Consider the following 16945-nt stretch of genomic DNA (forward strand, 5'->3'; position numbering starts at 1 on the left):
CAATGAAGCAGCATTGTCAAAGTTATACGGAGTTCACACAAACTCAATGACAAAATAAAAGTATATAATTAATTGTCACATTCACATGATGAGTTTGATGTGTTTTAATAGTTCCTCAGTGTTTGAAACTCAACTGAAACATAATCTATAAAATTAATGTTACTGTACATCAATTCTTGTTTCAAATATTACCTGTCTCGTTGGCTGCTGATAGTACAGACTTGGTTACAGACAGTCCTCCTCCTGCTGCTGTCTTGATCCATTTTATCTGCTCTTCATCTTTACAGAGTCGTGCTGTAGGCCTATGACGAAACAAATGAGACAAATACAACATAAACTATTACTGCAAAGGCACATTACCATTCACGCTGATTGAGCTAATTATTTGAGAGGATAAATAAAAGCACTAAATCTTGCACATAAAACATTTTGTGGAACATCCCGATGATTTTGCTGCTGGTGGAATGTTGCAGATATTGCAATTTTTCCTGCATTCATTTCTTTATTCTGTATTACTTTCAAATATTTATTCTCCTGTACAGTAGATCAACTTGAGTCAACACACACACATAGGTATGATTTACACTTCCATCCTCTTTTATATCTTCTTTGGGGGAAGTAACCTCTTTAAATGTAGCCTACATGTGGCACCTATTCATATCAATGATAAATTAATTTTAATGAATTAATTTTAATTAATTAATAAACCCCTGGACTTTAACAGTTCATATGTGTTTAAGCAATATTTCTGCTCATGTTCAAAAACGTTCTGCACATTCAAATTATATCCCACATATCTGTGTTCTTTGAGATTTCGAGAATAAAGTCAGAATATTTTGAGAAAAATGTTGTAAAAATGAGGATAAAGTCATGAATTTAAAGAAAAAAAGTCATCATTTTAGAAATAAAGTTAATTTAACTAAAGCTCAGTCATGATGACGTGAAAGGCCGCCAGAATCTAACAGAGCAAAGGTGTGTGTATAAGGGAGGGGGAAGCAGAGACAGCGACACAGAGCTGCAGGTCAGAGGAAAGACGTCACACTGCAGTGAACTTTGTACAAGTCTATATAACTTTAAGTACCCTATGGACTCTCAGGAAATGATAAAACATGCCCGTATGACTTGAAGCAACCTTTTCTATTATTCCCGAAATATCACAACTTTTCTTTTCTTGAAATATTATGACTTAATTGTGTGTGTGTGTGTGTGTGTGTGTATACATACATACACACATAGACATACATATATTATATATATAATATATAAAATGTATATACAGTATATATTCTATATATATACATTTATACATGTATTTATAACATATATATATATATATATACACATACACATATATATTTATATATAATATATATGTATGTATATATGTATATATATATATATATATATTTATATATATATATATATATATATATTTATATACATACACACACACACACACAATTATGTCATAATATTATATATATAATGTATTTAAAATATATATTTACACTTATTAAGTGAGCTTATATCTCAGGTAAAAATGTAATAAGTTTTCACAAATCTGAAACTGTGTATTAAAGAATATTTAGCCTCTCTGGGATAATCTCGTCCAGATTTGACAAGTCTAAGTGTAGCGGTTTTTGATCTGGACCTGGTCCAATGTGGTCTAGATGTAAAAAAACAAACCAAAAAAAGCATCGAAATCTCCTTTTTTTTTATTTCCACAAATAGAATAAAGTTTTCACGAATTTGAAAGTGGGTTTCAGACAGAGTTCTATGCATCACCTTAAATGTCTAACACGCTTTCACAACAATAACAGGTGCAAAAAACGGACAAGGTTTGTTTTAGGGTTTCAAGTGTGTGTGTGTGTGTGTGTGTGTGTGTGTGTGTGTGTGTGTGCGTGTGTGTGTGCGTGTGTGTGTGTGTGTGTGTGCAAGAACTCTTAAATAAAAGTTTTCCACACAAGTCAGAGCAGCAAACACTTATTGAGAAATATCACTACATCAAACTGAAGTTGTTATAAAAACTCTACATGCTCAGATTTTAAGTATGGACACAAAACAGTACATAGTTTAAACTCACCTTTTGTTCCGTGTCTCTTGAGCTCTGCCTGGTCTGTGTGGATGAGGCTGCTTTGTCCTCACTCTATATATAGAGACCTGATTCTGGGTCTGCCTCTCACAAACCCCTCCCTCCTGCTCTTAACAGATCTGATGTGGTGTGATAGGGTTACGGAGCTGAGAAACTCTGCATGCACATGACTTGTAAATCAGTGACGAGAAACTTGAAAAAGAAATTAAGACTGCCTCAACTCAGGATTTACACGAAACCACGTGACTTCAGGGAAAGCGGTGTATAGGTTCATGGTGGAAACAGTTAAAGCTCAAACAACTGTCAACACTGAACACAACTAAATGTAGTAGCCTCTCTAACAATGTATTTTTATTCACAGCTCTATGGAGCTGAGAAACTCTGCATGCACATTACATGTAAATCAGAAGTGGTGTCAATGCCATTTACTCAAGTAGTGTACTTAAGTACAAGTTTGAAGTACTTGTACTTTACTTGAGTATTTCCATTTTATGTTACTTTATACTTTTACTCCACTACATCTCAGAAGCAAATATTTTACTTTTTACTCTACTACACTTATTTGACAGTATTAATTACATTTTATTAAATACTACGAAGATTCAGATTCTCAATACAAATAATAAACCAACTAATACATTTTGATGTATTATTGAGTAATTATTAAGTATATAAAGTAGCTCCACATTTACCAGCTGCAACATTAAAGTATCAATAAATACAATCCAATAATATAATATATATTATTCTGCATGATGAGGACTTTTACTTTCGGTACTTTAAGTATATTTTGATGCTTATACTTTTGTACTTTTACTTAAGTAACATTTAGAATGCAGGACTTTTACTTGTAACTGAGTATTTTTATGCTGTGGTAAAGATCGGAGTACTTCTTCCACCACTGTCAATCAGTGATGACAAAAGTAAAAGTGAAAGTAAGACAGCTACATCAGTTATAATTAGTTTTGTGATTACTGATTTAGCTGCCTTACTTTGTGTGAAAGTGAAAGCAAGAGAGCTCTATTTCCCCTAAACCTTGTGACTTGGAGGAAAACAACAATGACCATTAGAGGTCACTCTACTCAAACACTGCCAAGCACATACTGCTGTCAACGCTGAACACTTGCTATTTGCAGAGCAAGAGCTGCAACAACTGTTCAGGTTTTTGTTTTTTTTAGAAAGGCATAAAGTATTTACCAAAGTTAGTCCAAAAAAGGACAGAGACATTGATTCAGTCTCAAGTTTTATGTTTTAATTTAAACTGCTCCTGATGATAGTTTTTTCAAAAACAAAAAGACAACAACAAATAATGACTCTAATGAATAAAAAAAAATATATAAAAAAATATAAATAAATATAAATAAACAAAAAAAACAGAAATGGTTGCAAAATAACTTTGTGTACACAAAGAAATGGTGGTTAAAGTTGTATTCAATAAAGACTCATAATAACAAGGTTAAGCTGGGCTCAGACTACAGGAGTTTCAAGCTTCTCCTGTAGTCTGAATAATGATTCTTACATCCCACAGGAGATGTAAGACAAGGGGAGTAAAGAAGGATGGTTTAGTCAGTTTGAGGAGCACTGGACAGCTGGAGGCAATACAATACTGGCTGGCTGGGGTTGATTTTCAGTGGTTGCATGCAGAGCTCACCTCAAAAAACAGTTTTGACAGTTTTTGATTTGTCCAGTGACTACAGTGTAGTATTTTATATTGAATAAAACATTGCTGGATGCAAATAGAATAAGTGTGGACTCTTTCTAAAATATGGTATACAGACTTGCATTCATTTAGCTCCTTTCTAGTCTTCCGACCACTCAAAGCGCTTTACACTACATGTCAGCATTCACCCATTCACACACACATTCATACACTGATGGCAGAGGCTGACATGCAAGGTGCCAACCTGCCCATCAGGATCTAATCTGAATAAAGGAGAATGCTAAAGACTATCTGAAATGTTTCCCAGTCAGCTTTAAAAGACATAAGACTGAAATGTAGCTTCTGTATAGGCTCATTACATATGATAGAAATTATGCCTTTAAGAGATGAACTGTGCTCTAAAATACAATCACAGAGGGTACAGCAGGGACCTGAAGGAGCATTTTGTGCACGAATTCTCAAATTTGTAAGTAGCGAAAGAAATAGTTTATAGATCATTTAAATTTTTCACAGAGATCGCAAAATAAAACAAAAAATTTCGGAATGGAGATCAGCAAATGACTTAAAGGCCATGTTGTGCCAGTCAACAAAGGTTTTGTCCAGCAGAGAGGGTTTAATTTAGGGATTTCAATGAATTGGAGATTTTAAGGAGAAAAGAGTCCAGCCAAAGTGATGTCTAACCTGTAACCAGATTTTGATACATGAAAGGGACTCAAGTGTGTACAAAGATAGTGTATCTGCTCCTGGGTCCTCGTAGAGCCGGTGCAGAATTGGTCTTCTGTAAGCAGCCAGTAATACACCAAAAGGTTTGGAGATGACATCCCTCCTGCCTTTTTTTTTAATATTGGAGTGTTTTCATTGAAAGTCAAAGCGACTTACGGTTCCAGTTAAAGGATGAAATAATACTGCTTCATTTATTTTACACTGAAAGGATATTATTGTGTCTTCTATTAATGGAAAACTCGTTCCCCTGCTATTTCCTTATCAGCCAGACAAAGGCGTGGAGGACGCTAAACGTCTTAAACTGGACACTGTATAAGCTCCTAGAAAAACCTGGAGCTCATGCAAGACTTTTATTTGCAGACTTTTCCTCTGCTTTTAACAAAATGCAGCCTCACATCTTGATTGAGAGACTTGCCTCTTATTTTAATCTCCCAGACCGGCTTCTCATGCTGATTCAAAATGTTCTTACTGTGAAGGTCCAGCAGGTTTTCGTGAATGGACAAATGTCCAAAATATCCGTATAAAAAAACAGGTTCACCTCAGGGTGGTGTGTTGTCACCCCTCCTATTTATCATGTACACCGACGGCTGCAGGTCTTCTCAGGAGAACAGGCTTCTTGTTAAGTTTTCTGATGACACTGTCCTCTTATCTTTACTTCAAGGCTCAGAGTCTGATCATGGTCCTGCATTACCTGAGATTGTTAAATGGTGCGATGATAATTATCTTCACCTCAATGTTTCCAAAACAAAGGAAATGATCATTGACTTCAGACACAATACTGAACACAGAGTTAGTCTCATACACGGTGAAGATGTTCAGATTGAGGAGTCGTATAAATACCTTGGAACTGTGTTTGATTGTAAACTTAGGCTTCATATTAATACGGAGTCTATCGTCAAACGAGGTCAACAGAAAGTCTTTGTTGAGGAAGCTGAACTCTTTTAATGTCAGTGAGAGGATCTTAAGTAACTTTTATTGTTCTTTTATCGAAAGTCTTTTAACCTTTTCTTTTATTTGTTGGTTCAGTGGCTTAACCATTAAGGACAAGAACAGCCTGTAAAGCATTGTTAAGGTTTGCTCCAAGATTACTGGAGTCCAACAAAGAGACCTGTGTTCCCTCTGGGAGAATCAGGAGGTAAAGAAGGCAAAGAATATTATCAGCCAACCTCTTCATGTTCTGTCTCACGACTTCTCATTGATGCCTTCAGGCCGCCGTTATCAAGCACCTCTGAGGAGAACTAACCGTTACTTCAACTCTTTTCTTCCTTCTGCTATCAGGTTATTAAACTCAGACGGTAGTCATTTCATGTGAGACTTTTATGATAAATCATGTAACAATGTCTATTATCTATTTGTTTTCTCTTTTTATCCATTTTATTATTATATTGTATTAACTTATCTGCTGTCCTTCACTGACCTCTCTTTGTCAGTTTTATTGATGTGTGCTTGACATAACCTTTTGGATGTTGTCCGTGTGTTTATGATGGGTAAGCTGTAAATGAATTGCCCTTCTTGGGATCAATAAAAATGTCTGAATCTGAATCTGAATCTGAATAGATAAGTACATTTCAGGAGGATATTCATCTGTATGGAATTAATATGACCTGCAACTGACAGTGGTAGACCTAATGACATCCAGCGGTTTAGACTGCACTTCACCTGGTCCATAAGAGTAAGAGAGTTAGCTGCAAAGAGATTATAACATTTATTAGTTACATTAATGCCTAGTAAGTAAATAGGTGAGTCATTTTTATAGGAAGTGAGGCAAAGGGATATTTACGCGCTGCCTCGTTGATCGGAAATAATTCACTTTTCTGCAAATTTAGTTTATATAGCTTGTCGGGACGGAGGCTAAATAACGCTGCAAATTTAGGCAGAATTTTGGCAAGGGAAAACTGGCATGGCCATTTTCAAAGGGGTCCCTTGACCTCTGACCTCAAGATATCTAAAGGAAAATGGATTCTATGGGTACCCACGAGTCTCCCCTTTACAGACATGCCATGATTATGCTAATCCCATTCAGGTTTTATCATAATGTTCTAAGCCCTTAGTCACTTTCAAAATTTATTTGAATCAATTCATTAATTCATGTTTATTTCTGATTTATGACTAGCTCAACTTGACACACAGTGCTGAGCTGCATCTCAAATTAATCTTCAGTTAGCTTTCAGATGATGAGAACCACTTTTATGTGACATCTACTGCTGACCTGCTATCTATCTGCTTATCGATCTGCTTACCCTGATATTCTTACCCTAACCCTTACCAATCTCACTCCTCATGCCTAAGCCTAACCAACCTAACCACTGAAGGCATCGAGTACTAGCGAGATTGTCTGTCTGTTATCAGATATTGTTAGCGCTATATATAAATCTATCTAGAGCCTAATTTGGATGGGAAAAAATTCATAGGTGACGAGGGAACATAGGCCTGACCCCCATTGGTTCCAGACCAATCATAGCTTACCATCTTCTTCCTTTGTTTTACAAAGGAGCTCTATTTCCCCTAAACCTTGTGACTTGGAGGAAAACAACAATTGTTCCCCCTTGCAGCACCAACAGCATCATTCTTCTTTTGCTTAGCCATATTTACAGTCGTGCATGGAGGAGCCTCTGTGCTCCTATTGGTCAACATTTGGAACGTGAATGTGAAAGGATATTAAAAACAAAAAAGGATGAATTGACTATGAATAAAACTAACATGAACTTTTGATCACAGGACTAAGACTAAATCTAAAAATATTTGACAAAATTAACATTATTTGTGATTTTGGGTTACATAAATAAAATGCACTTGATTTAGTATGTGGCAGATCTTAGACATATTTTGAGATTGGGTCAAGAGAAAATCTGGTCTTCTCATAATGCTCATTAATGACAGACGAGGCATAAACTCCATTGACTGATTTATTACAGAAAAAGAAAATATCCCATTTTTTTCCATGAAGACTGATATTTCTGTTAGTAATTATGAATATCAATATACTGTAGCAATGACAAGAGTCTAATAAATCAAATAACAAAAACAATTCCAATATTGGCAGTAGTAATAAGTAACTGTAATAAGATAATTTAAAAAGAGATAATATAAGTAATAAGTATAAAAATTGTTGAATACTCCAAGAAATTCAGAAAGATAAAGCATTGTTCATCAAATTCTTGAAGAAAAAAACATACAAAATAGTACGATGAAAATTTTTTTGTAAAAATGATTTTCAGATGAGTTGGACAACAAATAGCTAAATGGTTAACAATAAAAAAAAATCCATTCTGTCTTTTTTACATAATGTCAACTTCTCACAACTCTTTCCCTTTTCGTGTAACTCAACACGTCTCAAATACAAGTTTCATGCATTTTCATAATCAACACTTCATTAATTCAATGTCAGGACATCAACCTTATAACTAATTCTTAATCTATTGAAAAATTATTTCAAAACCCCTCAAAAGATAGTTTACAAAAAATACAATTACAGAGATATTTACATACAACTTTAATCAAAACTATAAAACTTGTGTTGCCTGTTATGATGCATTTTAATGAGATCTGTATTATAGGAAAAAAAAGTGAAAATTAAAATTACAACCAATTATGGCTGCCATTTCTTATTTTGAATGAATTAAACTATGTACACGTCTGTCAACAAGCCTCAGCTTAACATCCTACATCTTTATTTGCTCTTTAAACTGTGAGAAGAACATTTCATGCATCTTGTATTTAAAATACACATCTTTGGATGAATGAAGAATATATTTCTCAGAACTCATTTTGCACCTTGATCAACTTTTTTTTAGAAAAGCAAACAACTTACAGTTTCATGTCATTTCTGTTTGATGAGATTTTCACATAAAAGTAAAAACGTAAAAACAAAAGTCAAATCATATCTTACATTCCCGTTTTTAGAGGAATGAAAATGTCTCCATAATATCTGAAAACCTAGAGACTTCTTCATTCCTTCTTTTAAAAAAGTTCCTTTAAATATTCAAGTTAACAAAAAAACATGCATCTTAATCATCTTGTAAAATAATAATAAAATAAATGGCTAACAAACACGTCGTTTGTAATTACACATGTTCTCCTTTGCTTTAGGTCATTTTCAGGAATGATTACTACTTAATGTTTTACTGCAACTCAATCTTTCTATACATCAAATAATTAAAATAAAATGATTAAATTATAAACAGGTACTGTTTCAGTCATTTTTGAAAGGATTCATCCTCATCACTGATATTGTTGCACTCCTTCAATCAAATCAAAAAATGATTTCTTTTGAACAGTTAAAGACACTTTGGGCTTCTGTCACTTTGAGTAGAGCTTGGTTGTTTCTGATTCACTCACAGGTTGTACATTTCACCCAGACTATCAATAGCTTCCTGTTTACTGTGGTCTCTCCACTCACTGGGAATTTCTCCTCTGCCCTGGAATTTTAATTTATAATGGTCTTCCAGTTGCTTTTGAAATCGACATACAAACCATTTCCAGTATGTCAGCTTAGACGCATCAGGAGTAATCTGCCATGTAGCATACTTCTCTCCAGCAGTTTGATACAGTTTATAAGGAATGCGCTCATCTGAATCATGAGGCGGACGAAATCTTCTATCACTTGCAACTAATGTTGGGCAGAAATTGGTGACCAGTTCCACTGTGCCTCTAGTGTGCCATCCATTGATCCCAGCAGGTCGATGAAATGGGACATTGTGTTTGTCAGGACTGTGATCTTCCAGTGTGTTGATACAAACAGCTGCATAGAATGGACAAGTTACCCAGCAGCAGAGACAGTGGACAGAGATCAATGAGGATTTGATCAGACTTCATCCTGAATTCCTTCATCTTATCCAATGAGAGGCTGCTCATCTTCTTTATGATGGATGCAAAACCTTTCTCTATCTCTTCTTTAAGAAAGTCAAAACTGTTTATGTCACTGAAGTACCTTCATGGCAACAATTTTCATTCACAGAAATCCTCATTAAACAATGCACTTGAAATGATTATTAATATATTATAGATTTTATGACTGACTAAATTCTCCGGGGTCGATATTTTTCTTGTGCACTCTTGTTTGAAGTGTTGCATTTTTGTGTGCCTGTCTAATCGCGTGTAGTTTGTAATGATTCATTGACTGTCCACATGGATCACTCAGACAAATTCACCTGTCCATGATCAAATTAACAAAAGTCTTTGAATATTGTTTTACAGGAATCTGATGAATGAATAACCACGTGAAAACAACTATCAGCCATTAGCTGGGTTGTGGTTGTGTTGGCTCACTCACAGATTGTACATTTTATCCAGACTTTGAATAGCTTCTTCCTTAGTGTGTTTTTTCCACTCGCTGGGAATTTCTCCTCTGCCCTGGAATTTTGACTCATAGTGGTCTTCCAGTTGCTTCTTAAATCGACACAGAAACCATGTCCAATATTTCAGCTTGGACTCATCATAGGTAATTCTCCAGTTAGCAAAACGTGGGCCAGCAGTTCGGTACCGTTTGAAGGGAATTGACTTTTCTGACTCATCACCAAGGCAAAAAACTTAATCACTTGCAACTAATGTTGTGCAGAAATCAACACACAGATCTTTTGTGTTTTTCCAGGATGTACCTTTGACTGCATAACATCGATGAAAAGGTACGCTGTGGTCAACAGGACTGTGATCTTCCAGTGTGTTGGTACAAACAGCTGCACAGAATGGACACTCTACCCAGCAGCAGTTACACAGCTGATCAATGAGGATTTGATCAGGCTTCATCCTGAATTCCTTCATCTTATCCAATGAGAGGCTGCTCATCTCCTTTATGATGGATTCAAGACCTTTCTCTATCTCTTCTTTGAGAAAGTCAAATCTGTTTATGTCACTGAAGTTTTCATAACAGATGGTGTCGAATGTTAGCTTATTTTTGAGCAAACTGGAAAATTCCTCCATCCACATGTCCAGGTCTCCTTTTTTTACTTCTTTCTTTTCTTCTTCCTTCTGCATTCCTTCCTCTTTTACTTTTTCCTTGTTCTTCTTTTTGACTTCCTCTGTTGCAGTAAATAAAGCTTGACTCACAAGATTTTTGATGTCTTCAACATTTTTCTGGAGTATGTTCTGGGCTTTATCTTTGTTGTCTGTGTAGATATATTTCTGTACTTCATCTCTTATAAATTCCTCCGCTTGGCTCCTTGGGTGTCGAATGTAGGTGATAAAACCATCAAAGTCCTCTTTCTCTGCGAGCGACTTCAACACGTGTTTCTCCAAGTTCAGCCTGTTCCCACTGAATGCTGGGAAACTGCACATCATCACTCCAGCGAGATCAATGGCAGTCTTGTTACAGACGGCTTTAACAGTGGAACTCTTCAGTTTCTCACAGATCAGTTCTCCAAGCACAACAGCAGACGAGTTTCCTTTGCAGAAGCTGCTGAAAATGTTGTAATATTGCATTTTCTTGCTTTCTACATAAGTGAGTGCATCGTTGTTCTCTTTGAATTTCTTGTGGGACTCTGAAAGCCAACTCCCTGCTCTGTGAAACACATACAGTATGAGATCAACTGTAAACTCCTTCTTCAGAGCATATTTCCCCTTTGATTCAAATTCAGTCACCTTTTCTTTCACATGGTTGGCCACTTCCTGCAAGAAAGTTGATTTGTAGCCTCTTGTAGCTACAGGTTTGCTCTTGATTGCATCAAGGGACTGTTTTTCAACATCATCAATGAAGGATCTGATCAGTTGCTGTTCTTCATTCTGAAAATACCCCTTAAAGGTATATGTTGCTTTTGTCACGGTTTCTGAGACGCGGTCAAGGATAGTTTTTTCTGTGTTACTCAGATCTTGGTGCTTGCTGAGAGATACATAATGAACGTAATCTCCAACCTCTGATATTTTTTTGAATCTGCCACTGCTTTCACATTCAGCTATGAGAGGCCTTTCAAACCCAATCTCCTGAAGGATAATTGACTGATCTTGTTCATAGTTGATGTCCTCAATAGGTTTTATGCCTGCAGTTAGTTCACGAACCAAGCCACTCCAAACAGAGTTGAAGTGCTTTTTAAGTTCCTTTTCATCTTTTTCCTTGTCCTTTAACTGATGAGCGAGCTCTTTGCTCTTTTGTAGCAGCTTGTTCTCAAACTCTTTCTTCTCATCATCTAGCTTTTTACAAGCGTTCTTCTGCTGGATAACTTCATCCAGTCTTCTTTTAACTGCTCTCACTTGCTCATCCTGAAACTCCTTGATTTTGCTTTCGAATCGTCCTCGCCACTGAACCAACATTTCTTTGTCTCTGTCATCATCAAAGTATGTTGTCATTGCTTTTGTGATTTCTCCATAGGTTTTGTTCATTTCTTTATGGAGATGATTGAGCTCGACTTTGTCAAGTCCATTTTCAATTTGGGTATGAAGCCCATTCTCAATGGTCAACATGTTGCTCCTCAGATCCCAGGTCCAGTTCGCATACTGGATCTCAAGTTTTCTATATACTGTAATTTCAAGTGTGTTTTTGAAACTGAAAACAAACTGTTCGTTCATCAGGGCTTTCCACAGGTCCTGGATTTTGCTTTTGAACTGTGAGAGAGTAATCCCAGCAGACTGTGAAGCTTTAGAGAGGATGATGGTCTTCAGCTCTTGGACGCTCTCACTATAACCTGGATTTGGAGGAGCCATAGGTGGACTTCCCTCCCATAGCTGGGCAAAGTATTTCACATCTTTCTGCACATCAAATGCAATGACGTCACTGAAGCACTCAGCATCACAAACCTCCTCTTTGGCTGCTAGTGAGGCCATCTTGTCCAGTTTTTCTTGCAGCCGTCTCTTTCCATCCATGTTTTTCTCTGCAGCTGCAATATCTGTAACATTCTGGTGAACGAACACACAACTTGAAGAAAGTTTGATGTTCTTCATCCTCATGAAAGCCTGAACAACAATCTGCAGAACATCTTGCATCTCAGCTGGATTTTCTCCAAAGATGTTGATCAGTGTCATGTTTCCCAGACCAACAACAAATGTTGCCAGTTCATTGTCGTGCTGAAGAGTGGCGTTACCTTCCAACTCAAGAGCACGCAGTCCTTCCGTGTCCACCACTAGGATGTAGTCAAACTGAAACTTTTTCTTGATCTCCTCTGACACTTTGACCAGCTGCATGAAGGCCCCCTTGGTGCACCTGCCAGCACTCACTGCAAACTGTAACCCAAACATGGCATTCAGCATTGTTGATTTTCCACTGCTCTGTACGCCCAAAACTGACAAAACAAAAACTCTCTTGTCGCCCAGTTTCTTGATGACTTCATCTAAAAGACTAGAGATCCATGTTAAAGGAACGTGACCTGCATCACCATCCATCAGCTCCATTGGGTGTCCTGATATCATCAGCTCTGCAGCCAGCTCCGGGTATTTAGACCAGTCAGTCTGTACCATCTTTGTTTGTTTCTGCAGAGATGCATGGGCTTCATAGATCTGTCCCATTTCTCTAAAGATGTGCTCCAAGCCAAAAGTTGCTGATTGTAGTTTTGTTGATATTTCATCAAGCTCAGTTTGCTTTTTTTTTAACACATCAGATTTGTCATGCTTCTTCTTCAAAGCCAAGACTTCAGTCCACTTTTCATGTTTCATGTTTTGGCGAACTGAAGAGAGATCGTCTGTGGAGAGGGCATCTATTAAGATCTGAGTCCATTTCAAGAAATAGACTTTGTCTGTTGATGGCAAAGATGAGAGGCTTTCAATGAACAACTTCATCGGTTCACTGCAGGAAGCAGTGTGTTGTTTTTGTCGTATTTGGTTTAATTTCTGATGCTTTTCACATTTCTCCTTCTCAATGTGTCCTTTCAGGCGATACAGTTCTTTGTTTATTTTGCACCACTCATGCCACAGTTGGCCTTGACAAGGGAGAAATGTATCTTTGATCTTTGAAACATCCATCCCCTGAAGCAAGTTCACCACTTTCATAGCAGCAGATTTTCCTTTTCGGCAGGCTTCATCATCTTCATCCACTCTGATTCCAGAGACCTCAGCCATGGTTTCAAGCTGGAAGGATGCATGTGGTCCAGACAAAATGTTTCCAATGATTTTTTTCAGTTCTTCAGAAACATCCGAATGGCTTCTGTCCTTCAGACCCACTTTGTATTTTCCCTCTTTGATCAGAACAGCACCACAATCGTTATCAGCAATGAGAATAATGAGAGGCTTCGGAGACCTGAGAAGGGCTGAGATAACTGCAGTACTTTGTTTACCTCTTTCCAGAGTTGGTACAAGAACAACATTGACTGAAGATCTGTCAGTCAGTATGTTGCGCTGTTTTTCAATTGACAGAGCATCACCATGAAGATTACAGAAGGCAATGCAGTCAGTGAAGGCATCATTGGGTTTTCCAGCAGGGCAGTACCAGGCAATCTCTGCCACACCATCCATCAGATGTCGAGACTTGGTGCTACCTGGGCAGTTTCTGTGGAAGAAGGTGTGGTGATGGTCGTTGATCAAAGAGTTCATCAGCTGAGATTTAGACAGAGATAGTGAACCCAGGCAGAGAAATGACACCATGGGTGTCTCAGCTTTGCAGATGGGCATACTCTTCATGGTGACAATGTTTGAATTGTCTTTGATTTCAGTTATCTTCCATGTTTTTCTTATTTGTCTGAATGTCCACAGAGGACAGCCAATATCCATTGTGACTGGGTCAGGAACAAGCAAAGGTAAGGCGTACTGACATTGTGATAGCTTTGTAATCATGTTCTGCTTAAAGAAGCTGTCTGAGCAGTGAAATACTGCCATTTGAACATCCATTGGATGCACATGAGTCTTGAGTTTTGATTGGTCAAACTCTACACTGGCGCAGGATTTGAATGGCTCACCTCAGGACTGTCTTGTTTTACAGGAATATATCTGGCTCTGTAGTCTAACATCATCAACCTCTGAAGAAAAGTAAGAGCGAGATCTTTCTCAGATGTGTCATGGTCCTGTTTCACAGGTGGACCTACTTTAAGAAAGTCTGCTGGTGACAACTTCTGTTGATGTTTGTCTTGAAGGTGAAGTCTGCCAAGCAGTGTTTCAGCTTCTCTTTGATATTGTTTGTTCCTGTTGATTTCTTCAGAAATCTCCGCTGACTGCTGTAAATAAGTAAATGAACATGTACTATATGTAGAAAATGATAATATCACACAATGGGATATAAAGTAAATAGTCTTTAAGATCTTGTGTATTAAATTTGGAGTTTCTTACCTTACCCATGTTCCCACTCGTATCTATATCTAAGGTACCTGAAGGACAGCAATGAACCAGAGGGACTGATCAACCAATATGTTTTTCTAATGTTCATTGCAAGTTATTTTGAATGTTGAAAGCTATAATTAGCTCTATTTTTGACAGTTTGGGGTTATCTTACATTAAAATATTCCTTAAAATGTTACCTTTCTTCTTGGTTGCAGATGATACAGACTTGATTTCAGACTTTCCCCCCGTGCTGTCACCAGTCTTCTGTGAGTCCTGCTAAGAAAACATGAGATTTTATATAACCTTTACAGTAGTTCACCTGGTTAGAGCATTTGAGATAAAGAATAATTTCAGTAATAATTGAAAACAGCAAAAAGATAAATATACCATCACTCAGTAACACACAGGGGTGCACCAATTCAATAAAGGAATACAAAAATATAAAAGCAAGGTGAAACAATATGCTCATTTCCAAATTTCAAATAAATATGGGTAGTTTTAGAAAACGCATGCTGTTCTATAACCATGAGCCCTATTGAGCTTACCTTGATTTCAGCTGCATCCACCTCCATATCTTCTACTGCAGCTTAATGCAAGAAAAAAGCAGATTGTACAAGATCAAGGTTTAGAAATAACACTATTAGTTATCCATCTTACTTTCATTATATTTGTAATGTGTCTGTGTTAAATTCCATTTATTTCTGCAAATGATTTTATCATTGATATAATATCACCCTCTTCAGTTCAGAGAAAGACATTGAAGTGTTCTGCAAAAAGAAAATATTAAAATAATCTAGAAATTTTGTTTGTTTAGTTTTTCTTGTCTTTTTGCACGTTGGGTTGTATGACTTTACAAAGACATTTTTGGTCAGTTATGCGATGTGATTGATTTTGATGTGATTTTGGTTGTACTGTGATATTAGAGACTTGACAGTTTCAGGATGATGCCTATAAATTGTACAGGGTCCTCATAACCTAATGAATTAATCTGACATGATTGGTAATATAAAGACACCCCAAACCATTTAGGTAAAGTTAAAAAAGATGACTTGGTTTTCATAATGATGTCTCATTTAATCTTTCACATCCTGTAAGCAAACCTTGGAACCACCCTGTTCAGCAACATTGATCGCTAAATAAGTATTAAAAAAAGAAATGAATGATTGATTTTTATTTATTCAACTGGAGAATCAAGATTTGTGCATTAAAACCTATTAACCTAAAGTTATTGTTTTTTATGTTTCAGAACAATTATTACTACTATACTCTCATGCTCAAATATCTGCTTGCTTTAAAAGATTCAAAATCAAAGCTTTGATGTATTTCTAATTTAAGTTCTGTCCACATTATCTTTATGAAGCAGTATAGGTGTAAATGGAGGACAGAACCTGCCAAAATCAAAAGTAAATAAATGAGTCGATAAATAAATATGTCATTAAATGTACCAAAAATATAAAAAATGATAAAATGTGACATTAATTGATATTTCTTTTTTAATTTAACTTTGTACTAATTCCCCTATCTACTCTTGTATTTAATTTTCCTGATTATTTATTTAATTTTTATCTATTTATTTTTGCATTTATCCTTTTATTTTAGATGTATATATTCATTATTAAATTGTATGTATTAATTTATGTATATTTGTATTTACTTATTTATTTAGTTCTGCATGATTTTCCCTTTGCATTTTCCCTCATATTTATTCCTCCAAACCTATTTATTTCTGTTTTTCTTTTCTTTATACATTTCATATGCATTTCTGCTTCATTATGCAAATGAGGGGGCTGTCATTCAACATGTGTCATGGGGTCAGAGTGCATAGATCAATTATATGATTGTTATCGTTTGCACACGGACAGCAGTCGGAGCAGCAGTCTGTGAAATCCTGTAGATACCATTAGGAGCACCAGAGGACACAAAGGCACATGTTTTTTTCCCCAGATTATCTGTCTCATGCACTACTGTCAGGATATAGTGACCGTTTTATTAAAACATATTTTTTTAATAATATTTGCTCCATTTCTACCCACTGCTGCTTTAATTATGTAGTAATTTGAAGAAATTGCCACGAAATAACAGTAAAGTAAAATCAATATTATGACAAGTTGTTACTGTAATTACCTAATACTTTACAGTAATTTCAGGTAATTCTACTAATACAGTGTGTTAATTCCCATATAATTACAGAGCAAACCTCTTTATTCTGCTTTAATTTTACTCTGTAATTACCCAATACGTGACAGCAATTTCAGGTAATTCTACAACTGGTCATTATATTGATTTTACTGATTTTACTT

General features: G+C 36.2%; 1 protein-coding gene and 2 pseudogenes across 1 annotated transcript in view; all 3 read right to left on the reverse strand.

The window, feature by feature from the left end:
• The window catches only part of LOC141781441 (interferon-induced very large GTPase 1-like), a 50941-nt pseudogene extending 35389 nt beyond the window's left edge, over window positions 1–15552 (reverse strand).
• Window positions 1–16945, reverse strand: part of LOC141781524 (interferon-induced very large GTPase 1-like) — a 175159-nt gene that overhangs the window by 82323 nt on the left and 75891 nt on the right. The window lies entirely within an intron of this gene.
• Window positions 7369–14663, reverse strand: LOC141781443 (interferon-induced very large GTPase 1-like; annotated as a pseudogene).

The sequence above is a fragment of the Sebastes fasciatus genome, chromosome 13 (genome assembly GCF_043250625.1).
Source record: "Sebastes fasciatus isolate fSebFas1 chromosome 13, fSebFas1.pri, whole genome shotgun sequence".
NCBI lineage: Eukaryota > Metazoa > Chordata > Actinopteri > Perciformes > Sebastidae > Sebastes > Sebastes fasciatus.